Source organism: Pristiophorus japonicus, chromosome 8 (assembly GCF_044704955.1).
Source record: "Pristiophorus japonicus isolate sPriJap1 chromosome 8, sPriJap1.hap1, whole genome shotgun sequence".
NCBI classification, from domain to species: domain Eukaryota; kingdom Metazoa; phylum Chordata; class Chondrichthyes; family Pristiophoridae; genus Pristiophorus; species Pristiophorus japonicus.
The window spans coordinates 34772409-34797737 of NC_091984.1; the positions used below are offsets into that span (position 1 = coordinate 34772409).

The 25329-nt window shown below is 46.5% G+C and overlaps 1 long non-coding RNA gene across 1 annotated transcript; it reads left to right on the forward strand.

Moving 5' to 3' along the window:
- Window positions 1-70: 70 nt before the first annotated feature.
- Window positions 71-25329, forward strand: LOC139268043 (uncharacterized). The gene is made up of 4 exons (XR_011593964.1): window positions 71-151; window positions 17975-18148; window positions 21112-21499; window positions 24874-25329. It is a non-coding gene; the product is annotated as an uncharacterized lncRNA (long non-coding RNA).

The window sequence follows — 25329 nt, forward strand, 5'->3', positions numbered from 1 at the left end:
GAGCATTCGCGCATGCGCAGCAGCTCCTCCCATGATGATGATGATGTGTGCTGCAGCGTGGGACCTGATGTGTCCCGCCCCTTTCCCGGGCCGAGTGGCCTGCCGCACAGGCTGGCCCGCTGCCTTCCCGCACTGAGGCTACAAGAAACAGGTTGGTGTGGGGAGACCTTTGATCGGGGTGGGGGGGGAAGAGTTTCGATCGGGGGGCGGGGGAAGGAGGAGAGTTTTGATCCAGGGGGAGGAGAGAGGAGAGTTTTGATGGGGCGGGTGGGGGGGGGAGGGAGAAGGAGAGTTTTGATCCGGGAGGGAGGAGAGAGGAGAGTTTTGATGCGGGTGGAGGGTGTGATAACTATGTAGCCAGTACTTTTAATGAGCTTACTCAAGACTTTCCTTAACCCTGTTGATGAAAACACTTTCCTACAAGCAGGAGGTACTTCTATTTTTTATTTGGATAATTTGAAAAAATTATGTAAATATGTTTTGTCTCTTTACTTCTTTTATTTTTGTAATTTAAGCTTCCATGAATGCTTCTGTTGTATAGTAAATTAACTTTGCGAAGTTTGTCAGTCCTCTATAAATGTTTGATCCTATTCATATTCTTTCGTCAAGTCATAAAGTACCTACCTGCGCTGATTTCTTAACTCTCCGCAAGGGTTTTCTGTGTGGCCACATACGCTGGCCTAATTTAGTTTGGAGCAACTATTAGATATCCAAACTGGCTTAAATGGCCAAAACGGGCGTAGGTGGCTGATAACGCCCCCTTTTGAGCAAACCGAAACTAAAGTAAACAAATCCTAACTAACTCACTTACACTGGCGCAAATTGAATGTGCAAAATGGGGACTTTTAAGACACTCCAGAAAAATCAAGTTGCTCCAAAAAAAACAGCACCTCCAGGGCAATTTTGGGCCCACAGTGAGCACTTCTCTTAGTTGGCCTTATTTAGTTCAGAAAATCAGTAAATAAGCTGGTAAACCTGATCCTGAAGTTTTACAAGGTTTGTTTTTCCATTATACAGTTAGCAACAATATCAACTAACCTTTGCTCAAACTTAAGACAAATAGTTTACAGTATTAGATAACTATAATCCTACCATATGTCTCAGGCCTAAATGTTAAAGTAGAATTAAATCTACCTCACAGCAGAGACCCCTTCATCACTGACACGCAAGCTGAAACAAAAGTTACATGAGGCAAGGGAGTACACATTAAATGGTATGACACTGGAAAGTGTAGAGGAACAAAGGTGTTGAGTATGGAGAAAGAGTCAGATTGAACACTGTGAGCTCAAAGTAAAGTGTGACCTTAGTCTTTTATTGCAGGTCTCCAGAGTGCCTCTCCAACCCGTGAGGCCTCCTTAAATACCTGTGCTCCCAAGGGATTATGACTCCGGGGAATGAGCTAGCTGGTGACTGTACAGAGTAAATACAAGTCCACATATATAACAATATTCCCCCCCAAAGTCAATAGTGTAACTATTTACAATGTGAGTCGATCTGGGGCCCTTCTTGCCCTGGTTGATTGTCTCGGTCTGAAAGCTGGACTTGTTGAATCATTTGTTGGGCCCTCGCTGGGCTGCTGTGCAGCTGGCCTTGCTGGGCTGCCTAGTGTGTTGGGCCCTGCTGGGCTGCTGTGGATGATGGGTTCTGCTTCGTGGTCAACCGTGGTGTCGGTTGCCACTGGTATGTATGTTGGGGGATCAAAAAAGGTAGGGTCCAAGGTGGGTTGCTCAGGGTAGTCCGTGAATCTGAGTTTGATTTAGTCCAAGTGTTTCCGGTGAATGAGTCCATTTGAAAGTTTGACCTGAAATACCCTGCTCCCCACTTTGGCTACGACAGTGCTGGGAAGCCACTTGGGACCTTGCCCATAATTTAATACAAATACAGCATCATTGACTTCAATCCCGTGTGACACATTTGCGCTATCATGGTATGTACTTTGTTGAAGCTACCTGCTCTCTACCTGTTCATGTAGATCAGGGTGAACGAACGAGAGCCTTGACTTAAGTGCTCTTTTCATGAGTAGTTCAGCAGGTGGGATCCCAGTGAGTGAATGTGATCTCGTGCGGTAGCTAAGCAGGACTCAGGATAGGCGAGTCTGCAGTGAGCCTTCAGTTACCCTCTTCAAGCCTTGCTTGATGGTTTGCATTGCTCACTGTGCCTGACCATTGGACGTTGGTTTAAATGGGGCAGATGTGACATGTTTGAACCCGTTACGGGTCATGAATTCTTTGAACACAGCACTGGTAAAACATGGCCCTTTGATGCTCACCAGGACATCGGGTAAGCCGTGTGTGACAAACATGGCCCACAGGCTTTCAGCGGTGGCAGCGGACGTGCTAGCCGACATTATCTCACATTCAATCCACTTGGAGTACGTGTCTACAACCACAAGGAACATTTTACCCAAGAATGGGCCTGCATAGTCAACGTGTACCCTAGACCACAGTTTGGAGGGCCAAGACCATAAACTTAGCGGCGCCTCCCTGGGTTCTTTGCTTAACTGCAAGCATGTATTACATCTGTGAACGCAGGACTCTAAGTCCGCATCGATACCGGGCCACCACACGTGGGATCTGGCTATCGCTTTCATCATTACGATGCCTGGGTGGATACTGTGGAGGTCATCGATGAAGGTGTCTCTGCCCTTCTTGGGGACCATTACTCGATTGCCCCACAGAAGGCAGTCTGCCTGTATAGACATTTCATCTTTGCGCCGCTGGAATGGCTTTATCTCTTCCTGCAATTCCACTGGGACACTGGATCAGCTCCCATGAAACACACAGCTTTTGACTGGAGATAATAAGGAGTCCTGGCTTGTCCAGGTTTTGATCTGCCGGGCAGTGACGGGTGATTGCTCACTCTCAAATGCTTCCATAACCATGGCTAGATCTGCGGGCTGCACCATTTCCACCCCCGTGTTGGGCTATGGCAGCCTACTGAGAGCATCGCCGCAGTTTTCTGTGCCTGGCCTGTGGCGGATGGCGTAGTTGTATGCGGACAACGTGAGTGCCCATCTCTGATGCGGGCCAATGTGTTGGTATTTATCCCTTTACTCTTGGAAAACAGGGATATAAGTGGCTTAGGTTCAGTTTCCAATTCGAATTTTAGCCCAAACAGATATTGATGCATTTTCTTTACCCCATGGACACATGCTAACGCTTCTTTTTCAATCATGCTGTAGGCTCTCTCGGCCTTAGACAGACTCCTGGATGCATAAGCAACCAGTTGCAGTTTCCCGAAATCATTAACTTGTTGCAATACACACCTGACGCCATATGACGACGCATCACATGCTAGTACCAAACACTTACATGGATCATACAACACAAGCAATTTGTTTGAGCACAACAATTTTCTCGCTTTTACAAAGGCATTTTCTTGGCTTTTGCCCCAAACCCATTCACCCCCTTTTCGTAGTAAGACATGCAGTGGTTCTAACAGTGTGCTGAGACCCGGTAAGAAGTTACCAAAGTAGTTCAGGAGTCCCAGAAACGACCGCAGCTCCGTCACGTTCTGTGAGATCGGTGCGTTCTCGATTGCCTCCGTCTTCACATTGGTGGGCCTGATGCCGTCCGCCGCAATCCTCCTTCCCAGGAACTCCACTTCAGGCACCAGGAAAACGCACTTCGAGTGTTTTAACCTGAGCCCCACGCGGTTGAGTCGACTAAGAATCTCCTCCAGGTTCTACAGATGCTCGACTGTGTTCAGACCTGTGACCAAGATGTCGTCCTGGAAGACCACATTGTGCGGGACCGACTTCAGTAAACTTTCCATGTTTTTCTGGAATATCGCCGCCGCTGATCGGATTCCAAACGGGCATCTGTTATAAACAAAAAGACCTTTGTGCATGTTAATGCAGGTGAGGGCATTCGATGATTCCTCCAGTTCCTGCATCATGTAGGCTGAAGTCAGATCCAGCTTCGTGAACGTCTTTCCTCCCACCAACGTTGCAAAGAGGTCGTCGGCTGTTGGTAGTGGGTATCGGTCCTGCAGGGAGAAATGATCGATAGTTACTTTGTAATCGCCACAGATTCTGACAGTGCCGTCTCCCTTGAGGACTGGGACAATAGGACTGGCCTACTCATTGAACTCGATCGGGGAAATTATGCCTTCTCATTGCTGCCGGTCTAGCTCGATCTCTACCCTTTCTCTCATCATGTACGGTACTGCTCTCGCCTTGTGATGGATGGGTCGCGCCCCCGGAATCAGGTGGATCTGCACTTTTGCTTCTTGGAATTTCCCAATGCCTGGTTCGAACAGCGAAGAAAATGTGTTTAAGACTTGGGCACATGAAGTGTCGTCAGCGGGTAATAGCGCTCGGACGTTGTCCCATGTTCCAGCGTATCTTTCCCAGCCACCTCCTGCCAAGCAGTGTGGGACCATCGGCCAGTACCACCCAGAGTGGTAGCTTATGCACCGCTCCATCGTAGGAGACCTTTACGGTAGCACTGCCGATTACATAAATCAGTTTTTTAGTTTAAGTTCTTAGTCTCGTGCAAACTGGAGTTAAGACTGGCCTTGAGGCCTTGTTGCACCACAGCTTTTCGACAGTTTTTTTGCCCTTGATAGACTGGCTCGCACCCGTGTCCAGCTCCATTGACACCGGGAGTCCATTTAGTTCAACATTCAGCATTATCGGGGGACAATTTGTGGTGAATGTGTGCACCCCATGTAGTTCTGCCTCCTCTATCTGAGGTTCTGGTTCGTAGTGATCCTCCATGGATCTGTCCTCCTCTGCAACATGGTGGTTTGCAGGTTTAACAGGCTTTGCAGCTTGCCTGCACACTCGTTGGACGTGTCCCATTGTTCCACAGCCCTTGCAAACGTATCCTTTCAATCGGCATGAATGGAACCGTTGATCACCCCCGCAGTGCCAATAAGGTGTTAATGGTCTTGCATTCATCACCCTTGATGGTGGACTCTGAGACATCTGCAGATGTGTAGCTGCAGGTATGTGTGACCTGCCCTGTACGTTACGATTCGAAAACAACATCACTTTGTTCACAGCATTTGTAGCAGCACTTGTGTGCTGAGAGATTTGCTTAGTATTGTCACTGGAGGCAATGAACGCCTGGGCTATCGCTATGGCCTTACTCAAGGTTGGGGTCTCTACAGTCAAAAGCTTGCAAAGTATGGTTTCGTGGCCAATGCCAAGTACCAAAAAGTCTCTGAGCATGTGCTCCAAATGTCCTTCAAATTCGCAATGTTCTGGTGTCTCAGCTCAGTGACATAACTCGCCATTTCCTGGCCTTCAGCCCTTTTGTAGGTGTAGAACCGGTACCTCACCATCAGAACGCTTTCCTTCAGGTTCAAATGCTCTCGGACCAGTGTGCGCAAATCATAGTACGATTTCTCCGTGGGTTTCGCTGGAGTGAGCAGATTCTTCATGAGGCCATATGTTGGTGCCCCACAGACGGTGAGGAGGATCGCTCTATATTTGGCAGCGCTCTCTTCCCCACCTAGCTCGTTGGCCATGAAGTATTGGTCGAGTCGCTCCACAAAAGTTTTCCAATCATCTCCCTCTAAAAATTTCTCTGCACCTTTGGGTTCGCTATCTGTATCCCGTCGCCAGTTGTTGTGTATGGAGAAAAAGTCAGATTGAACACTGTGAGCTCAAAGTAAAAGTGTGACCTTAGTCTTTAATTGCAGGTGTCCAGAGTGCCTCTCCAATGTGTGAAGCCTTCTTAAATACCTGTGCTCCCAAGGGATTATGAGATCCCTTGGGCCTCCAGGGATTGAGCCCTCTTGTGGCTGTACAGAGTAAATACAATTCCACATATATAACAAAAGGGACCTTGGAGTGCAGGTCCACAGATCCCTGAAGGTAGCAGGCCAGGTAGATAAGGTAGTTAAGAAGGCATTTGGGATACTTGCCTTTATTATTCAAGGCATGGAATACAAGAACAAGGAGGTTACGCTTGAACTGTATAAAACACTGGTTAGGCCGCAGCTGAAGTACTATGTGCAGTTCTGGTCACCACATTACATAAGAATTAGGAACAGGAGTAGGCCATCTAGCCCCTCGAGCCTGCTCCGCCACTCAACAAGATCATGGCTAATCTGGCCATGGACTCAGCTCCACTTACCCGCCCGCTCCCCATAACCCTTAATTCCCTTATTGGTTAAAAATCTATCTATCTGTGATTTGAATACATTCAATGAGCTAGCCTCAACTGCTTCCCTGGGCAGAGAATTCCACAGATTCACAACCCACTGGGAGAACAAATTCCTTCTCAACTCAGTTTTAAATTGGCTCCCCCGTATTTTGAGGCTGTGCCCTCTAGTTCTAGTCTCCCCAACCAGTGGAAACAAACTCTCTGCCTCTATCTTGTCTATCCCTTTCATTATTTTCTATGTTTCTATAAGATCACCCTTCATCCTTCTGAACTCCAACGAGTAAAGACTCAGTCTACTAAATCTATCATCATAAGGTAACCCCCTCATCTCCGGAATCAGCCTAGTGAATCGTCTCTGTACCCCCTCCAAAGCTAGTATATCCTTCCTTAAATAAGGTGACCAAAACTGCACGCAGTACTCCAGGTGCGGCCTCACCAATAACCTGTACAGTTGCAGCAGGACCTCACTGCTTTTGTACTCCATCCCTCTCGCAATGAAGGCCAACATTCCATTCGCCTTCCTGATTACCTGCTGCACCTGCAAACTAACTTTTTGGGATTCATGCACAAGGACCCTAAAAGAGTTTCATGCACAAGGACCCCCAGGTCCCTCTGTACTGCAACATATTGTAATTTCTCCCCATTCAAATAATATTCCCTTTTACTGTTTTTTTTTCCAAGGTGGATGACCTCACATTTTCCGACATTGTATTCCATCTGCCAAACCTTAGCCCATTCGCTTAACCTATCTAAATCTCTTTGCAGCCTCTCTGTGTCCTCTACACAACCCGCTTTCCCACTAATCTTTGTGTCATCTGCAAATTTTGTTCCACTACACTCTGTCCCCTCTTCCAGGTCATCTATATATATTGTAAACAGTTGTGGTCCCAGCACCGATCCCTGTGGCATACCACTAACCACCGATTTCCAACCCAAAAACGACCCATTTATCCCGACTCTCTGCTTTCTGTTAGCCAGACAATTCTCGATCCATGCTAATACATTTCCTCTGACTCCACGTACCTTTATCTTCTGCAGTAATATTTTGTGTGGCACCTTATCGAATGCCTTTTGGAACTCTAAATACATCACATCCATCGGTACACCTCTATCCACCATGCTCGTTATATCCTCAAAGAATTCCAGTAAATTAGTTAAACATGATTTCCCCTTCATGAATCCGTGTTGTGTCTGCTTGATTGCACTATTCCTATCTAGATGTCCCGCTATTTCTTCCTTAATGATAGCTTCAAGCATTTTCCCAACTACAGATGTTAAACTAACCGGCCTATAGTTACCTGCCCCCTTTTTTAAACAGAGGTGTTACATTAGCTGCTTTCCAATCCGCTGGTACCTCCCCAGAGTCTAGAGAATTTTGGTAGATTATAACAATGCAACTGCTATAACTTCCACCATCTCTTTTAATACCCTGGGATGCATTTCATCAGGACCAGGGGACTTGTCTACCTTGAGATCCATTAGCCTGTCCAGCACTACCCCCCTAGTGATCGTGATTACAGGAAAGATGTGATTGCACTGGAAAGGGTGCACAGGAGATTTACAAGAATGTTGCTTGGACTGGAGAATTTTGGCTATGAGGAAAGATTGGAGATGCCGGGTCTGTTTTCTTTGGAACAGAGGAGGCTGAGGGGAGATCTGGTTGAGGTGTATAAAATTATGAGGGACCTGGATAGAGTGGATAGGAAGCACCTGTTTCCCTTGGCAGAGGGGTCAACAACCAGGGGGCATAGATTTAAAGTAATTGGGGGAGGTTTAGAGGAGATGAGGGGACATTTCTTCACCCAGAGGATAGTGGGGGTCTTAAACTCACTGCCTGAAAGGGTGGTAGAGGCAGAAACCCTTACCACAGTTAAAAAAATACTTGGATATGTAGTTGAAGTGCCGTAACCTACAGAGCTACAGACCAAGCGCTGGAAAGTGGGATTGGGATGGATATCTCTTGGTCGGCCAGTGCGGACACGATGGGCCGAAATGGCCTCCTTCCATGCTGTAAATTTCTATGATTCAATGGAGCCGAAATTGATGACCTTATCACCTGCCGCCGACTGCCGCCGACATTCCTCCTCGAGTTGCGCCAGGTGTCAGTTTCGATTTGGTCTGGTGCAGGTGGGAGTGGAGAACTGCTGGGAACCGCCCGCTGACGTCAGCGGGCGGCCAAGTGACATAACTGACCTCCCGCCCGCCGAGATGCCAAACTGGTGTGGGCGGGAGTTGGCGGGAGTAAGCACCAGAACGGGGTGGACCACTGCGAGGAGGCTGGTCTGTCCCCAACGGTGAGTATGAAGAGCTGAAAAAAAAGGTTAGTAACCAATGTTACATTTTTTTCTTTCCAGCGCCTTACCTTGATAGGGCCCCCTGAAGGTAATCTGAAATGGTAACGATTTCCAGGACCATGAGTGAGGGTATATCTCGGTCAGATGAAACCATGTCAGTGACCATGAGAGAGGGAATGTCACAGGTAGCTGAGACAGTTTTGCTTAACATGAGGGAGGGAATGTTGCAGATCATTAAGACACTGTCAGGGCGCATGAGGAATGGCATGTTGGAGTTAGCTGCTGCAATAAGGGAACACGCCCAGAACCTGCATCCATTGATCGAATCAACTGCCACTCCCACTCCAATCCCCACACCAGCCTCTGGAGAGCCCCAAGCCAGGCCCTCCACATTGCCGCCTGGGCCCTCCACATTGCCACCTGCCCCATCCTCGCCCCATCCTCGCCCCCTCAACAGTTGCGCACTACCGGAGATCTTAGAAATAATAAACTTGGTACCAACCCCAGAAAGACTGCGTCGCCATCTGTGCGCAGGGGTAGTGGAGTCACCAAGAACAAGCCCGGTGGGCGGTCTTAGAATAAGAGAGATGGATGCAGCCTTTCTTTGCTGCTGCTGCTGCTGTTGTTGTTATTATTGTTACTGTTGTAACTGTTGTTCTCAAATTAAAAGTTTTTGGGGAGTTATGTAAATTTACAAGTTAAAAAGTTAGGAAGTGATCTTAAAGTTTGCAAGTGATTGTAACTGAAAACTTTAAAGTTTGATACAAGAATAATTTTATTAAAGTTAAGTTAAGTACAAAGAACTGTTTGTTGAACTTTTGAATAAAATATATTTTACATTAAAATTGAATCATTTACATTATTTGTTCCATTATTAACACAACTTTTGGAACCCAAGAAGAATCATTTCCATCATTTGTTACATTAACACAACACAACATTACGGAACAGCTCCAAACAGTAAACATGGTCTATATGGAATAGTTGTCGCTGAGCCTTCAGACAGCAAAGCGTTTACGGATGAACTGCTGGCGCAAGGCTCGAACAATCGTTAAAGGGGCACGAGGCCCACCCTCCTCCGCCATCGTGGTCCAGGTTCAGGTACTTGCAAGGCTTCCTCGTCCTCATCCTCCTGCTCATCATCTGCATCTTCCTCATCATTATCATCAGCCACTCTCACCGCAGGTGGGATTCTCCTACCAGCTGCTGCTGCCTCATGATGGCTAAGTTATGCAACATGCATCACACAACAGTGAACTGACTGACAATCTCAGGGGAGTACAGCAAGTAGCCTCTGGAATGGTCCAGGCATCAGAAACATTGTTTCAAGAGGCCAATGGTCCTCTCTATGATGCGCATCACAATGTGCGACTTGTTGTATTCCCGGTCAGCTTCCGTCCAGGTTACGCATAGGGGCGTCATGAGCCAGTGGCAAGGCCGTACCCTTTGTCTCCCAGCAGCCAGCTCTACCCTTCAGGCTGCTGCTTAAACATGGCAGATAGAGTGCTCTTGTGTAGGATGAATGCATCATGGGTGCTCCCAGGGTATCTTGCAACGACTGACATGATGCGATGCATGTCGTCACACACGAGCTGTACATTAATGGAGCGGAAGCCTTTTCTGTTTGTGTACATTTCAGAATCCTCCAAAGGTGTTCGCAAGGTGATGTGGATACAATCAATGCAGCCCTGTACCTTTGGAAAGCCAGCAATCCTGGAGAAGCCCACAGCCCAATCATGGATTACCTGGGCATTCATGGGAAACTTTAATTAGTTATTCCTCTGGGCATATAGGGCAGCTGCCATCTGCCCGAATGCAGGCATATGTTGATGTTGAGAGATGGCGCACACATCTCCAGTTGTAGCTTGAAATGATCCGGAGGCATGGAATGAAAGTGCAGCTGTAACCTTCACTTCAACTGACAAAGCAGTCCTCCTGATGCCTCTAGGTTGCAGGTCTGCTTTCACCAACTCACAGATCTCAGCTACAACTTCTTTGTGGAAACGCAGCCTTCTGACACAGTCTGCATCACTCAGGTGCAGGTATGAATGTCTGTCTCGATATACCCGACGTGGGTAAGGCCTCCTGTCCAGCACCCTACGGGCTCTGATGTTCCTCATGCGATGACGTTGAATCAATTGTCTCCTACATAGCACCATCATGCAGAAGGCTTGCACAAGGTATGGCATTGTCAGTTAAATTTTACCTTTGCAAGAAGCTCAAAAAGGCAGGAAGGCAGGCAGGACAGGTTCTTTGTTCTTTCTCCCCAAGGTCTGTATGGATGGAGCACACCCAGGTCTTGTAACTTCTCCTCCTCCCCGCCCCCCTAACTCATTGCATTCTTGTGACTTCTCCACTTCTCCAACCCTCAACTTATTGCAGTCATGTGACTTCTCCCTATGACATCAAAAAAACCTAACCTAGAAAATCATAACTAAAACAGTTACACTGGTGCAGATTCCAGGGGGAAACTTTGAAGTAAATAATTACGACAGAAAAAACGGCGCAAATGACCTGGGAAAATTGAGCCCTATGTACTGTGCCAAGGATTATTAGTGTTTTAATACAAAGCAACACAGGGCTATTAAAAATGCAAATAATTAATGGGGGTTAATAGGACCCTGTTAAACTGATTCTGGGAGTGGAGATTATTTGATTAATTTGAAACTTTTATAGTACTGGAAAGAAAGGTCATTTATAAATCTTTCCGAGCACAAACAGTGGAAGATGACATCTTATTTCTCCTACTCGTGATTTAAAGCATTTAGCTAAAGTGATTATACATTTTTTGGCAGGAAGTAGCATTTGTAAAAAATCACAACTTGGGATAATAAACAGCCTTGGTGTATTCGCAAATATTGTAAAGTGTGTCAGCGACGAGAAATGTTTCATCATTTGGGATCAGTTAAAGCAAGCTCATTCGTGAATTTTCAATGATGAAATGGATGGTGTGTTGAGGGCAAATTATAAGGACAAGTGATAGCAGAGCTCTTTATACAATATATAAAGCAGTAGCTTTCAGCTAAGAAAATGTACTCATTTTTAGTTATCATTTTCATTTAATCGTTTTCCTCTTGAGATTCCCCGCTGTAACATTACAACGTTTTGTCCACTCCTTCAGCCAATAGGTCAGGCCAGCCTGTGTGTACTTCCAGCCTGTGTAATGGGCTCCTCCACTATGCTCAATGCTTGAGCCACTTGGATGGCTCAGCTTGTATGAACGGGACTTCTTCCCACTGACGCAACTCTACGATTAACTGAAAGCTGGTGTGCAATATATGTAGGTAGAACAAATGAAGGAAAGAGACACGATGAGTTGCTAGTCCATGTGCTTGCTTTATTAGGCCAGAGCAAACTGAGCATGCTCATAACTAAACCATGTGACAAACCATGTGATAATACATTACACTGCTTTCACCTAAGAAAACGTGTATGTATTCCCCTCTCAAATACAAGGTCCTACCTTTCCCAGCATTACATGTACCACATAACAAAAACTCCAGGCTTTTTTTCTTTTAAATGAACTACAAATCCAGTTTAATAACAGGTTTGCAGAGCCTTCCTGATCTCCTTACAGAAGGTTTTGGTATTGAACCAATTTTCAGGCTGTTTTGTTTAGGACCGAACTCAAAGATGATGCTGTTTCTATCTCAGACTTGTTTGAACCTGGTACTTCAGTTACTGAAGTCTGAACTGAGTCAAACGCACATATATGTTCATGATCAAGTGGTTCACGACCACTGTCTAATCCAGGCCAGTAAACAAAGCTTCTTGCAATTGGTTTCATACTGATGATCCCTGGATGTTCAGTATGAAGTTCAGCCAGAATTCTAAAGCTCAAAGAAATCGGTACCACCGCTCTGTTTCCCTACTTGATACAACCTGAATCACAACACAATTCAGTACAGCAGAAATGGAATGGTTTCAATTCTGTGTCCAAACACTGATCAGTCCGTCCATTCAAGGTGTTTTCATACACTCTTCAGTACTGAGTCCTTTTGAGTCTCATCTGCAATCTCAGTTGCATTCACGGGAAAGTCTTTTTCAACTGCACTTTGTGTGAAAATCATACCATCACTCCCAACACATGATTCCTCATGTGACAACTTGGACAAGGCATCAACGATTGCGTTCTGCTTTGAAGTCCGATATTCAGTCGTGTAATCATATTGTAACACCAATACTGCCCAACATTGCTTTTTTGATGCGGTCATTGCAGGGATGGCAGATTTGGGCCCCGCTATTGCTAGGACCGGTTTGTGATCGATTATCAGGGTTAACTTTCTGCCGATGAGGAACTGCTGGAATTTCTTGATTCCAAACACAATGGCGAATGAATCCTTTTCAATTTGTGAATAGTTTCTTTCGCTCGTTGTGAGGGTTCATGATATGATTGGTTTCTCTTGGCCGTCATCCTTTACATGGCTTATGACAACTCCACACCATAGCTGGAACATCACATGCTAACTTAACCTCAACGCTCTGTGTCATAGTGCACCAGCAGAGAATTGCTAAAGGGACTTCTCTTACAAGCGACATAAGCTTCCTGTTGTGATTTTGTCCACTTCCACTGGACATCCGTCTTGAGGAGCTCGTGCAGTGGAGCTAACATGGTCGCTAACTCAGGTAAGAAATATGCGTAGTACTAGACCATTCCAAGTAAAGAGCTTGGGGTAGAAATTGCCCCCTGCCCGAATTGCGCATGCACCCTGTTTCAATAGGTTTTTACCACAGCCAGCAGTACCACTTGAGGAGGAGGTGCAGGAAGAGGAGGAGGCTCCTACTCGCCCCAGAGGTAGGAGGTGTCGACCCATCGCCACCCGAGAAGGACCGGGTGCAGACTGGCCAGCACCCTCCTGGGGGGTGGGGGGCGGTGGTGAGTCCTCACATATATGGAGGTGCCTGACACCTCCCCTGCAATCTCCCTCCATGCAACTACTGCCTGTTTGCCCGGTCTCCCAACGTCAGGAAACAGTATTCTTCTTCTGTCCTTCACACCATCCATCAGTGTCTCCAGCTCCATATCAGTGAACCTGTTGGCTCTCCTTGCATTTCTTACACCAGCCTTCCTGCCAAAACTCCTTCCCCCCTCAGGGCCTTGCTGCTTTTAAAAAGGCCAGGGAGCAGCTGGCTTGTTAGAAACCCTTACCTGCATGCTGAATTTCTCAGTGGTGATAACACTCAAATTAAGACAGCCACACCGCTGAAAAATCCACTTTGGAAGGGTTCATTAGTGCTGGAACCCATTTGTTCACTTTTGGAACTGAATATGGGGTGGCCCAGCCACAAAAAGATGGGGGGAGCACCAGCTTTCCAGCAGTACTGAATTTTGGGCCCTTTGTCTTTTGATTTATGAGAGAGTGGGGTTGGGGCATTACTGCATTAGTCACCCATGGCTAGATTCTTTGGGCCCAAGTTTCGGGCCGCGCCTAGAACGGCGCAGCCCTGACCTGGACGCCCATTTTTCGCGCCACAAAGTGCGCCTGAAAAAAACTTCCAGATTCTTCGGCTCCCTGCAGGTCCTCTGGCCCTCGGCGTGGTGCAGCAGGAGCTGTGGGGGGTGGAGCCAGGTACCTGCGCTGTAAACAGTGCCGGGACCTCTGCACATGCGCGCTACAGTGGGCGCGCATGTGCAGTAGCTCCAGGCGCCCGAAACTGTGTGGGAGGGGCCCGAAGCACGCAGCCCCTCGCCCTGGCCGAATGGCCTCACTGGGGCTGCGTGCATAAGGCTGCCTCCCACGGCCAGCTCCTGCTTCCTCCGGACCGGACCCAACCTGACTTGACTCCCGCTCCCACCGGACCGCCCCCACCCCTCCCCGACCAATCTCCTCCCCCACCCGACCGATCTCCCCCCCTCCCCGATCTGCCCCCCCCCCCGACCGCCCCCCCCCCCCCCCGACCGACCCGTGCTCCCCCCGATCCGCGCTCCCGACCCCCCCGGACCCCGGACCCGACGCCACCTACCTGTCAATCTGGTAAGTCTTGGGCCCGGCCGTGCCCGGCCCGTTCAGCCTCCCTCTCCTTTCTTTCTCTCTCTCTCTCTCTCCCTTCTCTCTCTCTCTCTCTCTCTTCCCCCCTTCTCTCCCCCCTTCGCCTCCCTCCCTTCTCTTCCCCCCCTCCCCTCCTCTCACCCCCCTCCTCCCTCCCTCCCTTTTCTTCCCCCCCTCCTCCCTCCTTTCTCACCCCCCCCTCCCTTCTTTCTCACCCTCCCCTCCTTTCTCACCCTCCCTTCCCCTCCTTTCTCACCCTCCCTTCCCCTCCTTGCCTTCTCACCCCCCCTCCCTTCTCACCCCCCTCCCTCCCTTCTCAACCCCCTCCCCTCACCCCCCTCCCCGCCCACCCCCTCTTCCCCACTCCACCACCCCTCCTCCCCTCCAGCCCCCCTCCCCATCCTCCCCCTCACCTCCACCCCTCGCTGTCAGAAACACAGACACTGACAGACAGAGAGTGAGAGATACACAGACAGACAGACAGAGAGATAGAGACACTGACAGAGACACACTGGGCGGTGGGGGGGAGGGGGGCATCCCAGCACGCTGTTGGAGGGCTCCCGGTGCTGCAGTCGGTAAGTAGAAGATGTTTTATTTATTGATTTTAAAAAAAATTATTTCTTATTAATTTTTTTTGATTGGTTTATTGGTTGATTTATTGATGTTTTTATCATTTATTATTGATGATGGCTCTTTATTTGTAAAACTGAAGTGTTTAATGTTTGTAAACTTCCCTTTAAACAGCCCCCCCCCCATTCCCTACGCCTGATTTGTAACCTACGCCTGATTTTCTAAAGTGTAGACAAGGTTTTTTCGAGCGTACAAAAATCTTCACTTACTCCATTCTAAGTTAGTTTGGAGTAAGTTTTCACTGCCGAAACTTTGAAAACAGGCATAAGTGGCCGGACACGCCCCCTTTTGAAAAAAAAATTCTGTTCCAAAGTGAAACTGTTCTAACTGACTAGAACTGGAGCAAACTAAATGCTGAGAATTTAAATTTCTAAGATACTCCGTTCTACACCAGTTGCTCCAAAAAATCAGGAGCAACTGAGGCCGAAACTTGGGCCCTTTGAAAGCAGCAGCAGCCGATAAGTATTATTGGTTATAAATTCTATAGCAAAGTATCAGCACAATAATTTTCGGAGAGATAATCGGGATTTATTAGCTTCAGAATAAAAGTTAAACAGAACAAAATGATTTAGGCCTTGATTTTATCACCGGCAGCAGCTTGAGACTCGCTTAGCACCAGATCTGAGATTCCTCCCTCCGCGGGCTACTGTTGAAGGAAATTGAATGAGACAGAGAGAGAATTGGCAGCTTTTCTTTTTGAGAAAGCAGCAGGGATAAATCCAGCCCTCTACGTGATACTGATGGTAGATGTGGAAATGCCTATCACAGCATCTGAAGTTTGTGTCGTGAACATTGGGCTAATTGTGCTGTCAAATGTATTATTGTACAAATACAAGTTAAAATGCAGTTATTGTCTATGGTAGCCCACTACTATCCACCAAGCTACTGAGAAATGCACACAGGTAGTGTTCAGTCCTTAACTCTTAAACATAATCACACGAGGCATGTACTGCAGACACAGTCACCCTGTGACCTTCACCTTTATTACCGGGACCAAGGAGTGCTGGCCCTGTAGGTTCAAAGTATTTTGATTCCAAAGAATAACATGGAGATCAAATGGTGGTTGAGTTTATGGAGACAAGAGGTCGAAGAACACAGAAAAAAGACAGACATAGAGAAGCAAAAGAAAGAAAAGGAGAATAAAAGTGAAATGCAGAGGTAATACAAAATGGTACAGTACTTCAGTACATCATCCTACGGGAACCGAGCCCACCTTGTTGGGGGGGGGGCCTAAAACACACCCCTGGGTGAAGTCGCCTTGTTTCCAACAGGCGGACTTTGGGCCCCTTGTCCCGCCCACTGCCACGCCCCCTTGTCCCGCCCACTGCCACTCCCCTTGTCCTGCCCACTGCCACGCCCCTTGTCCCGCCAATTGCCACGCCCCTGGTTCCGCCCACTGCCATTGCCAGCTTCCACAGCAGCACCAGCAGCCCCAGCAGCAGCACCAGCAGCCCCAGCAGCAGCACCAGCAGCCCCAGCAGCACCAGCAGCCCCAGCAGCCCATGGCAATGAACTCAGCAAGGTTTTGGCCTCGGCCATGATCTAGGTAGAAGATGGCGAGCACAGGTCAAATACCCGAGGAAAGTTTTACAAGTCCATGCTGCCAATGGGGGGTACAGAAATCATAAATTTGAACACACACTGCCCACCATTCTCCAACCACAGTACTCACTCATAAAATTAACCCCATTGAGTCAACTCCGCACTCTCCCTCACTCACATGCTTTGGTGACTCTTTGAACGTACACACAGGGTCCTGAAATTCCATGGGGATCTCCAATATCCTAGCATAACTTCAATGGAAAATCAGTGGGACCCTTGGAGAAACTGTATCAATGAGTGACAACAGCTGTTTGCACTGTTGCTTTGGGGAAGTTCCAACAATCTCCCATCAACAGTTACGGTAGATCAGGACATCCCTCACCAGAATTCAGCGCCACACTCTCTCTCAATTTCTTTAACTACAGTTTGAACCTCCCTTATCCAGAATTCCCTTATCCAGAACCACCCCTCATCCAGAACCATTCCCGGCCACCGGGTGGCACATGCGCAGAACTCCGACAAGAGCAAATTGAACAAATTGAAGTCCTTCCTCGCTGCCGACTCCCGCAATCACTGGCCTGACCCCGCGATCCACCGCCCCACCTCGCCCCATGACCTCTCTGCTGCACTCCCAGCCCCAAGCCAGCCAGCCCCGATATCCCCTTGCTCAGTATCTGTACCATTCAATTTAACGTGACCACCCCTCATCCGGAAAAATCCCTTATCCAGAACAGGCCAGGTCCCGAGGGTTCTGGAGAAGGGAGGTTCAACCTGAACTTTATTTCTACCACACAACCATTGGGTTTTTACACTCCCTATTCCTCACACTCATTCATTCATTTATCAAACTAATTTTTTTATCTCTCTTGCTTTTTATCCCCTTCTACCTCCTCACATCCTCAATAATCACTTCGCTTCCTAATATACTCTTGCTGCTGCATTATCCCAGGGTTCAATAATTTAATTGGTCCATTGCAAAGAAATAAAGCAGTTATGATATACACCTCTCTTTAAATCTGGCTATTTTATTAATGATACAATGAGGCAGCTTTAATAACACAACCTGCACCTGGTCAGAGGCTTGTATTTCAGTCACTGCTCTCACTCCAGAAGCCAATGCCCAAGCTAGTAATTGGAATTATAATAACAATACACCAACTCTTACTTCACATAACATTATTTTGCTGCCCACTAATTACATTAATGTTTTGGTTGCTCAGTAATGTCAGAAATGGTATAAAGTGTGTACCATCTACATGATGCACTACAACAACTTGCCAAGGGTTAGACTCATAGAATCCTAGGGGCGAGACTTTGGCCTCCATTTTCGGCCGTTTTCTCGGTGGTACAGCTGTTTTTTGATGAAAAATCACCCAGCGAAAGTTTCCTCTTTATTTTTAAGACATTTTGAAAAGACCGCCGGGGAGCAAATTGCCAACGTACATCTGCGGCACTGTCGAAAAAACCACCAGGATCTAAATTTTGCCTCAACGGAGGACCCATACACACTGCCGAGGAAACCGCCCACAAAAAGCTGCCGGAAACAGGGCGGTAGGTGAGTACCCTGCAAAGAAAGGTAAGTTAAAGGTTTTTTATAATTATTTTTAAAATTCTATAACGGCGATTACGTTAAAAAGTGGCTTGAGAATATTTTATAACTTTTTATTTTTTGTTTAATTGAAAAAATGTTTTGTGAGTTTTCGCCCCTCCCTAGGCCCAACCGCAGACTCGGACTAAATTTTAAGTACTTAGGCCCCAAGTTTCCACATGATTTGCTCCTGATTTTTAGGAGCAACTGGTGGAGAACGGAGTATCTTAGAAATCGCAATTCTCCACATTTAAGTTTTCTGCAGTTCTAGTCAGGTAGAACAGTTTCACTTTTGAACAGAATTTTTTTTCAAAAAGGGGCGTGTCCGGCCACTGACGCCTGATTTGAAAGTTTCCACAGTGAAAACGCACTCCAAACTAACTTAGAATGGAGCAAGTGAAGATTTTTGTACGCTTGAAAAAACCTTGTCTACACATTAAAAAATCAGGCGCAGGTTACAAATTAGGCGTCAGGAACGAGGTGGGGGGGGGGGGGGAGGGGGAAGGGAAGTCATTAAATTCTACAATAAATCCTTAGTTATACTTATACAAATATTATACAAATAAATCCAACCTGAATAAACATTTATAAGCAAAGAAAAGATTAAATAAACCATGTTCCTACCTGTGTGAAAGTGCTTCAGGCAGGCCTTTCAGGCAGCGGTTTGTCGTCGGTCGGTCCCGACTGCAGGGGGAGGGAGGGAGAAGGCTGCAGGAAGCCTCATTATTTGAGGCAGCCGTTTGCTGTTGGGCCTGACCGACGGCAGGGGGAGAAAGCTGCAAGAAGCCTCAGTGCTGATCATGGAAGGGCAATGTGGTTTTATTATAAAATGTTAAAAATTGAACAGCTACAAAGAATTTGAATAGTCTCAAACAAGTGCATGTGTCCCGTTTATCACAGTCTATCTTTAATTACAGAATGCACTCCCTCACCCTCACACACAGAAATATCAAGAAAATTAAAATACAAGCCTTTGCAAGGGTTCAATAAACAAATTTTCACTTTTTCTGCAGCACTTTTTAAAATGGCCAAGTGCCAATGTTTACTTCAGACTGCGCGTGCGTGAACGCTCCAACGCGCATGCGCAGGGTTGCCGGCATGAAAAAAAACTCATTTAAATTGTACCCGCCCCCTCCTACTTACAAAATCGGCGCGAGTGGTAGGCTCCGCCCCCTGTGCGCCGCGCCAAGCAGCCATCAAGCTGCAAAGCGCTCGAGAATAGCGCGTTTTTTTCAGGTGCCGTTTTCGGCGCGAGAAATGGGTGCCCAGCTCGGAGGGGCGCCTGTTTTACCGCGTGTGGAAACTTGGGGTCTTACTGTCCATTCCGGTAAGAACTGCCAGTTTCACCTAGTTTCGCCTTTAACCGCTGAGAAAGCACCAAAAATGTTGGTGCAAGGTCTATTTTCTCGCTGGGCAATATTTTTTACCTTAATTATGGAAATTTTCACCAGCGTTAGTTGCAGAACGTTAGCAGTGTTTCTGGATGGCAATTGGACGGTGAGGGGCTTTAGGGAAAGTCTAGCCCATAGAAATTTACAGCACGGAAAGAGGACATTTTGGCTCATTGTGATCGGGCTGGCTAAAAAGAAACTATCCAGCCTAATCCCACTTTCTAGCTCTAGGTCCGTAGCTCTGCAGGTTACCGCACTTCAATTGCGCATCCAAGTACTTTTTAAATGTGGTGAGAGTTTCTGCCTCTACCACCCTTTCAGGGAGTGAGTTCCAGACCCCTAAAACCTTCTGGGTGAAGAAATTTCCCCTCAAATCCCCTCTAAATCTTCTACCAATTATTTTAACTTTATGGCCCCTGGTTGTTGACCTCTCTGATAAGCAAAATAGGCCCTTTCTATCCACTATATCTAGGCCCTTCATAATTTTTTGCACCTCAATGGGGTCTCCCCTCAGCCTCCTCTGTTCCAAGGAGAACAGACCCAGCCTATCCAATCTGTCCTCATAGCTAAGGTTCTCCACTCCCAACAACATCCTCGTAAATCTCCTCTGTACCTTCTTCAGTGCAATCAAATCCTTCCTGTAATATGGTGACCAGAACTGCATGCAGTACTCTAGTGCTTTATACAGGCCATCTAGTGTTTTATACAGTTCAAATATAACCCCCCTTCTCTTTTATTCTATGCCTCGGCTAATAAAGGCAAGCATTCCGTATGTCTTAACCACCTTATCTACCTGGCCTGCTAACTTCAGGGATCTGTGGACATGCACTCCAAGGTCCCTTTGTTTCTCTACACTTCTCAGTGTCCTACCATTCAATGTGTATTCCCTTGCCTTGTTAGTCCTCCCCAAATGCATTACCTCACACATCTCCGGATTAAATTCCATTTCCAACGGTTCTGCCCACATGACCAGTTGATTGATATCTTCCTGCAGTCTACAGCTTTCTTTTTCATTATCAACCACACAGCAGATTTTAGTATCATCTGCAAACTTCTTAATCATACCCCCTATATTCAAGTCTAGATCATTGATATATACCACGAAAAGCAAGGGACCTAGTACTGAGCCCTTTGGAACCTCACTGGAAACTACCTTCCAGTCACAAAAACACCCATCAACCATTACCCTCTGCTTCCTGCCTTTGAGCCAATTTTGGATCCAACTTGCTACTTTGCCCTAGATCCCATGGGCTTTTACTTTCGTGACCAATCTGCCATGTGGGACCTTATCAAAAGCCTTGCTGAAATGCATATACACTACATCAAACTCACTACCCTCATCAACCTTCCTTGTTACCTCCTTAAAAAATTCAATCAAGTTAGTCAGACATGACCTTCCCTTAACAAATCCGTGCTGACTGTCCTTGATTAATCTATGTCTTTCTAAATGAAGGTTTATCATGTCCTTCAGAATTTTTTCCAACAATTTTCCCACCACCGAGATTAAGCTGACTGGCTTGTAATTATTCAATCTATCCCTTTCTCCCTTCTTAAACAAAGGTACCAAATTAGCAATCCTCCAGTCCTCTGGCACCACACCACACACTTCAACAGCTCCTCACAAACCCGCGACATCTACCACCTGGAAGGACAAGGGCAGCAGGCGCATGGGAACATCATCACCTGTAAGTTCCCCTCCAAGTTATACACCATCCTGACTTGGAAATACATCGCCGTTCCTTCATTGTCACTGGGTCAAAATCCTGGAATTCCCTCCCTAACAGCACTGTGGGAGCACCTTCGCCTCAAGAACTGCAGCGATTCCAGAAGGCAGCTCACCATTACCTTCTCAAGGGCAACTGGGGATGGCCAATAAATGTTGACCTTGCCAGCGACACCCACATCCCATGAATGAATTAAAAAAAAGCAGAAGTTCTGACACTAACAGGCAAGTACAAAAAGTACCACAAAACTGCAACAAATTGGACGCATAGATCGGAATATTTTTCATTCTAAATATTTTACTTTTTGCTTTACTTCTACATTTTTATCTACCAGGATACAGCTTCACTGTTGTCCAAGTTGAGTTGAGTCTGAACATTTGAGTTTGGTATATTGATTCCAGTATCATTTTTCAGTTGAATTTAATTTATACATCAGGATGAGAACCTCATCATAAATTGCAACTCTAGAGACCACGAACTAGGTTACTGCTCTGTTATGTTTTATATTGGCAAGTATAAATGTTGCTTTTTATGTCTGGAGAGGTTAATGTGATGAACAAGAGTCATTCTGGGAATATGGAAGACTGCTAAAAGAAGAATTGGGACCCAATGACACTGGAAGGAGATTTCTAAATTGCTAGTGGGATTATGAAGAAACAATTAAGTTTTAAGTGATATGCACACGAATTCATTTAATCAAATAACCGTTAAAACATATAGGTCAGGTAGTCTTATCAGCAATGATGTTTTGCCCATTCCTTCTTATAGCAGTATGACATGTTGGGTCAATCTTATTGTTGGTGTAATTACAGCAAGTGATTGGCCCTGAATTTGCGGTTGGAGGCTTCCCACCGGCGGATGCATCCGACCACAAAAATATTTCCGAATGTACCTGGTGGTCCTGGAGGAACGTAAACTTGCGCTACGAGGTCTCCATGCGCAGCCCAGCGCAGAGGCCCACGTATTCCAGAAGTGCATGTGCCCCCTGTGCAACCAATGAAAATGTCGCATCCCCATTCACAGTAATGGTGAGGTCCATTTGTACAGAGATCACCATTTCTATGAATGGGGATACCTCCAAAAATACATAAACATTTAAAATAAATAAGAAAAACACTTCACAAATTAAAAATGAATTGAAATTGAATTTAATTAAATGTTTTAGACATTTATTTATTTGACATTTTTTAATATATTTTAATAGGGGTAAAAATAAACTTACCTTAATGGACAGGGTTTTTAATATAAGAATTATTGATAAAAGTTTATTTTTCTATCTTTTAAAACTCTTACACTGGTAAAAGCAGGCATTACACCTGCTTTTACCAGGCGTAAGAGTTTGTAGGACATTCGCTGGGCAAGAGTTGGGCAAGTAGCCCAATCTCTGCCCGCGAAGGCCCTTCTCCCGGGGATACTTTGGAACTATCAAAATAAATTTTGACAGTTTGCAAGTGCCGGATTTTGGCGCATGCGCTTTGCGCACCTAAACGCAGAACCTGCGGGACCTCTTCGGGCATGTGTTCACATCGTCCGCACCTAGAGAGGCCGCAATTTCAGGGTCAATAAATCAACTAAAATGACAGGAACACCAATGCTATCGCTATCTACACTATCTGAATAAAATAAGCCAAATTGCCACAGTTGACATTATTTTGTATTCAAGCAGGCCCTGTAAACCACTTTTGAAGTGGGTTTCCTATCTCATACACGATTAGACGAGTACCTAGTCACAAATGTTATGCATGTAAAAGTGATCTTAAGTACAGAATGGTAGAAAATCATTAAGATAAACTATAATGTATCCACAAAAAGATTTGAGGGTTTGATATTTAAAAGCTCCCTACAATCGTGACGAAAGAGAGTGCATCAAACATGAGATATAGTAAATGGAAATTGTGCTCCATTGTAACAGTTCTGACGAACTACCTGGTACAATGCAAGACAACCTTTATATAAATACTGTAACAAACTGAGGCACTACGGATAGCAATGTGCCACATGTATTAGAATGTAAGATTGCAGGATACAGAATCATCTCACCGTGTGGCCTTCCTTCTGACACTGCACGATAATGTAAAGGAACCAGAAGTTACACTCATTATTAACAAAGGCTAAATTAATCACATCTTGTTGTCAAATGGTGAACTTGAAATTTTTCATCAAGCTTTCCATCTGCAGGCTTAGCTTAACATTGGCAGTAAATTTTAGAATCATAGTATCATAGGAGGGGAATTGCGCAACGCCCTGTTTGGGGGCGGTAACAGCCGCCAGGCGGGAGTTCCTGCGCCAGGTGCAGAAGTCACACCCCACTCGCAATATTGGGGTTACTGCCCCCGAGAGCAAGAGGAGCGCAAAATACTGCGCTCCACTTGCTCTGTGGGGCGCGAGCGGGGCGTTAGCAATCAGAGAGGAGCGCAGCGCTATGCACTGGAACGTGTACCACTGCCGCGTGCAATGGGCCCTCCCCTTCATTAAATGGCAAGGCCAAGCTGCCGATTTTGTGAGCCTCTACCTGGACCACCGGGGAGCGGGGTGCCATTTTTAGCGGGAGTCATTAGCGGCCCCGCGCCCAGGCGAAAAGTCGTTTGCGCAACATTAGGAACAAATAACCCCAATTTCTCCCCCATAGCATGAAAGACGGGCATTCGGTTCATCAAGCCCATGCCGGCTCTCTGAAAGAGCACCTCAGCTCATTCCACTCACCCGCCCTTTCCCTGTATGCGGAGAATGAGTCCTTAGGTGGCTGAACAGTCCAATACGAGAACCACAGTCCCTGCCACAGGTGGGACAGACAGCCACTGAGGGTAAGGGACTGGTTTGCTGCACGTTCTTTCCGCTGCCTGTGCTTGTCTTTGGCATGCAGTTGGCGATGAGACTCGAATGCTCAGCGCCCTCCCGGATGCACTTCCTCCACTTAGGGTGGTCTTTGGCCAGGGACTCCCAGGTGTCGGTGGGGATGTTGCACTTTATCAGGGAAGCTTCGAGGATGTCCTTGTAATGTTTCCTCTGTCCACCTTTGGCTCGTTTGCCATGAAGGAGTTCCGAGTAGAGCGTTTGCTTTGGGAGTCTCGTGTCTGGCATGCGGACAATGTGGCCTGCTCAGCGGAGCTGTCAAATGTGGTCACTGCTTCAATGCTGGGGATGTTGGCCTGGACGAGGACACTGATGTTGGTGCGTCTGTCCTCCCAGGGGATTTGTAGGATCTTGCGGAGACATCATTGGTGGTATTTCTCCAGCGACTTGAGGTGTCTACTTTACATGGTCCATGTCCATGTCTCTGAGCCATACAGGAGGGCGGGTATTACAGCCCTGTAGCAAAAAGCTGACAAAGACATGATGGGCCATATGCTCTGTGCTATAAGTGTCTATGATTTTAACATACTAATAGTTCAGAGGTAATAATGAGTTGCTAATTACATTGTTAATGCTGTTAGGAGTCTACAAACTGTCTAACTGAATTGATTGCCTTTGCTGATACTTTTCCATAATCTCCCTCATCCCTTCATGCCTCTCCAGTCTTTCACACGTCTTTAATCTCCCTCATATCCCACATTATTCCTTCCCTTATCTAATTCCTAAATTCCCCATTCTCCAATAGAACCTTTCCTGAATTTGCCTGAGAAGAGGGAACAAAAAGAAGGAAGAAAAGAGGGAAGGAGGGAAGGAAAGAAGACAGACTTGCATTTATATCGTGTCTTTCATGACCACTGGATGTCGCAAAGTGCCTCACAGCCAATGAAGTTGTTTTTTGAAGTAAATTTGTTATATATGCAGACTATAGATATACTCTCTGTGTAATCACTTTATAGTTGCACAAGATGGAGACTTGTTACCTGATGTACTATCAATAATGTTTACACTGTGTATATACTATGCTGTCACCACTAGAGGGTGCAACTGGTGGAGACCGGGGTTTCCTGTCCCTGTGGCTGAGGCTGTCCACCAGGGGACACTGCAGTAGGAGACCTGAGGGTCACCTGCACAGGCGTGCAGGGCCCAGTATAAAAGGCTGCCCACCATGCTTGTGCCTCACTCTGGAGTTATGAATAAAGGA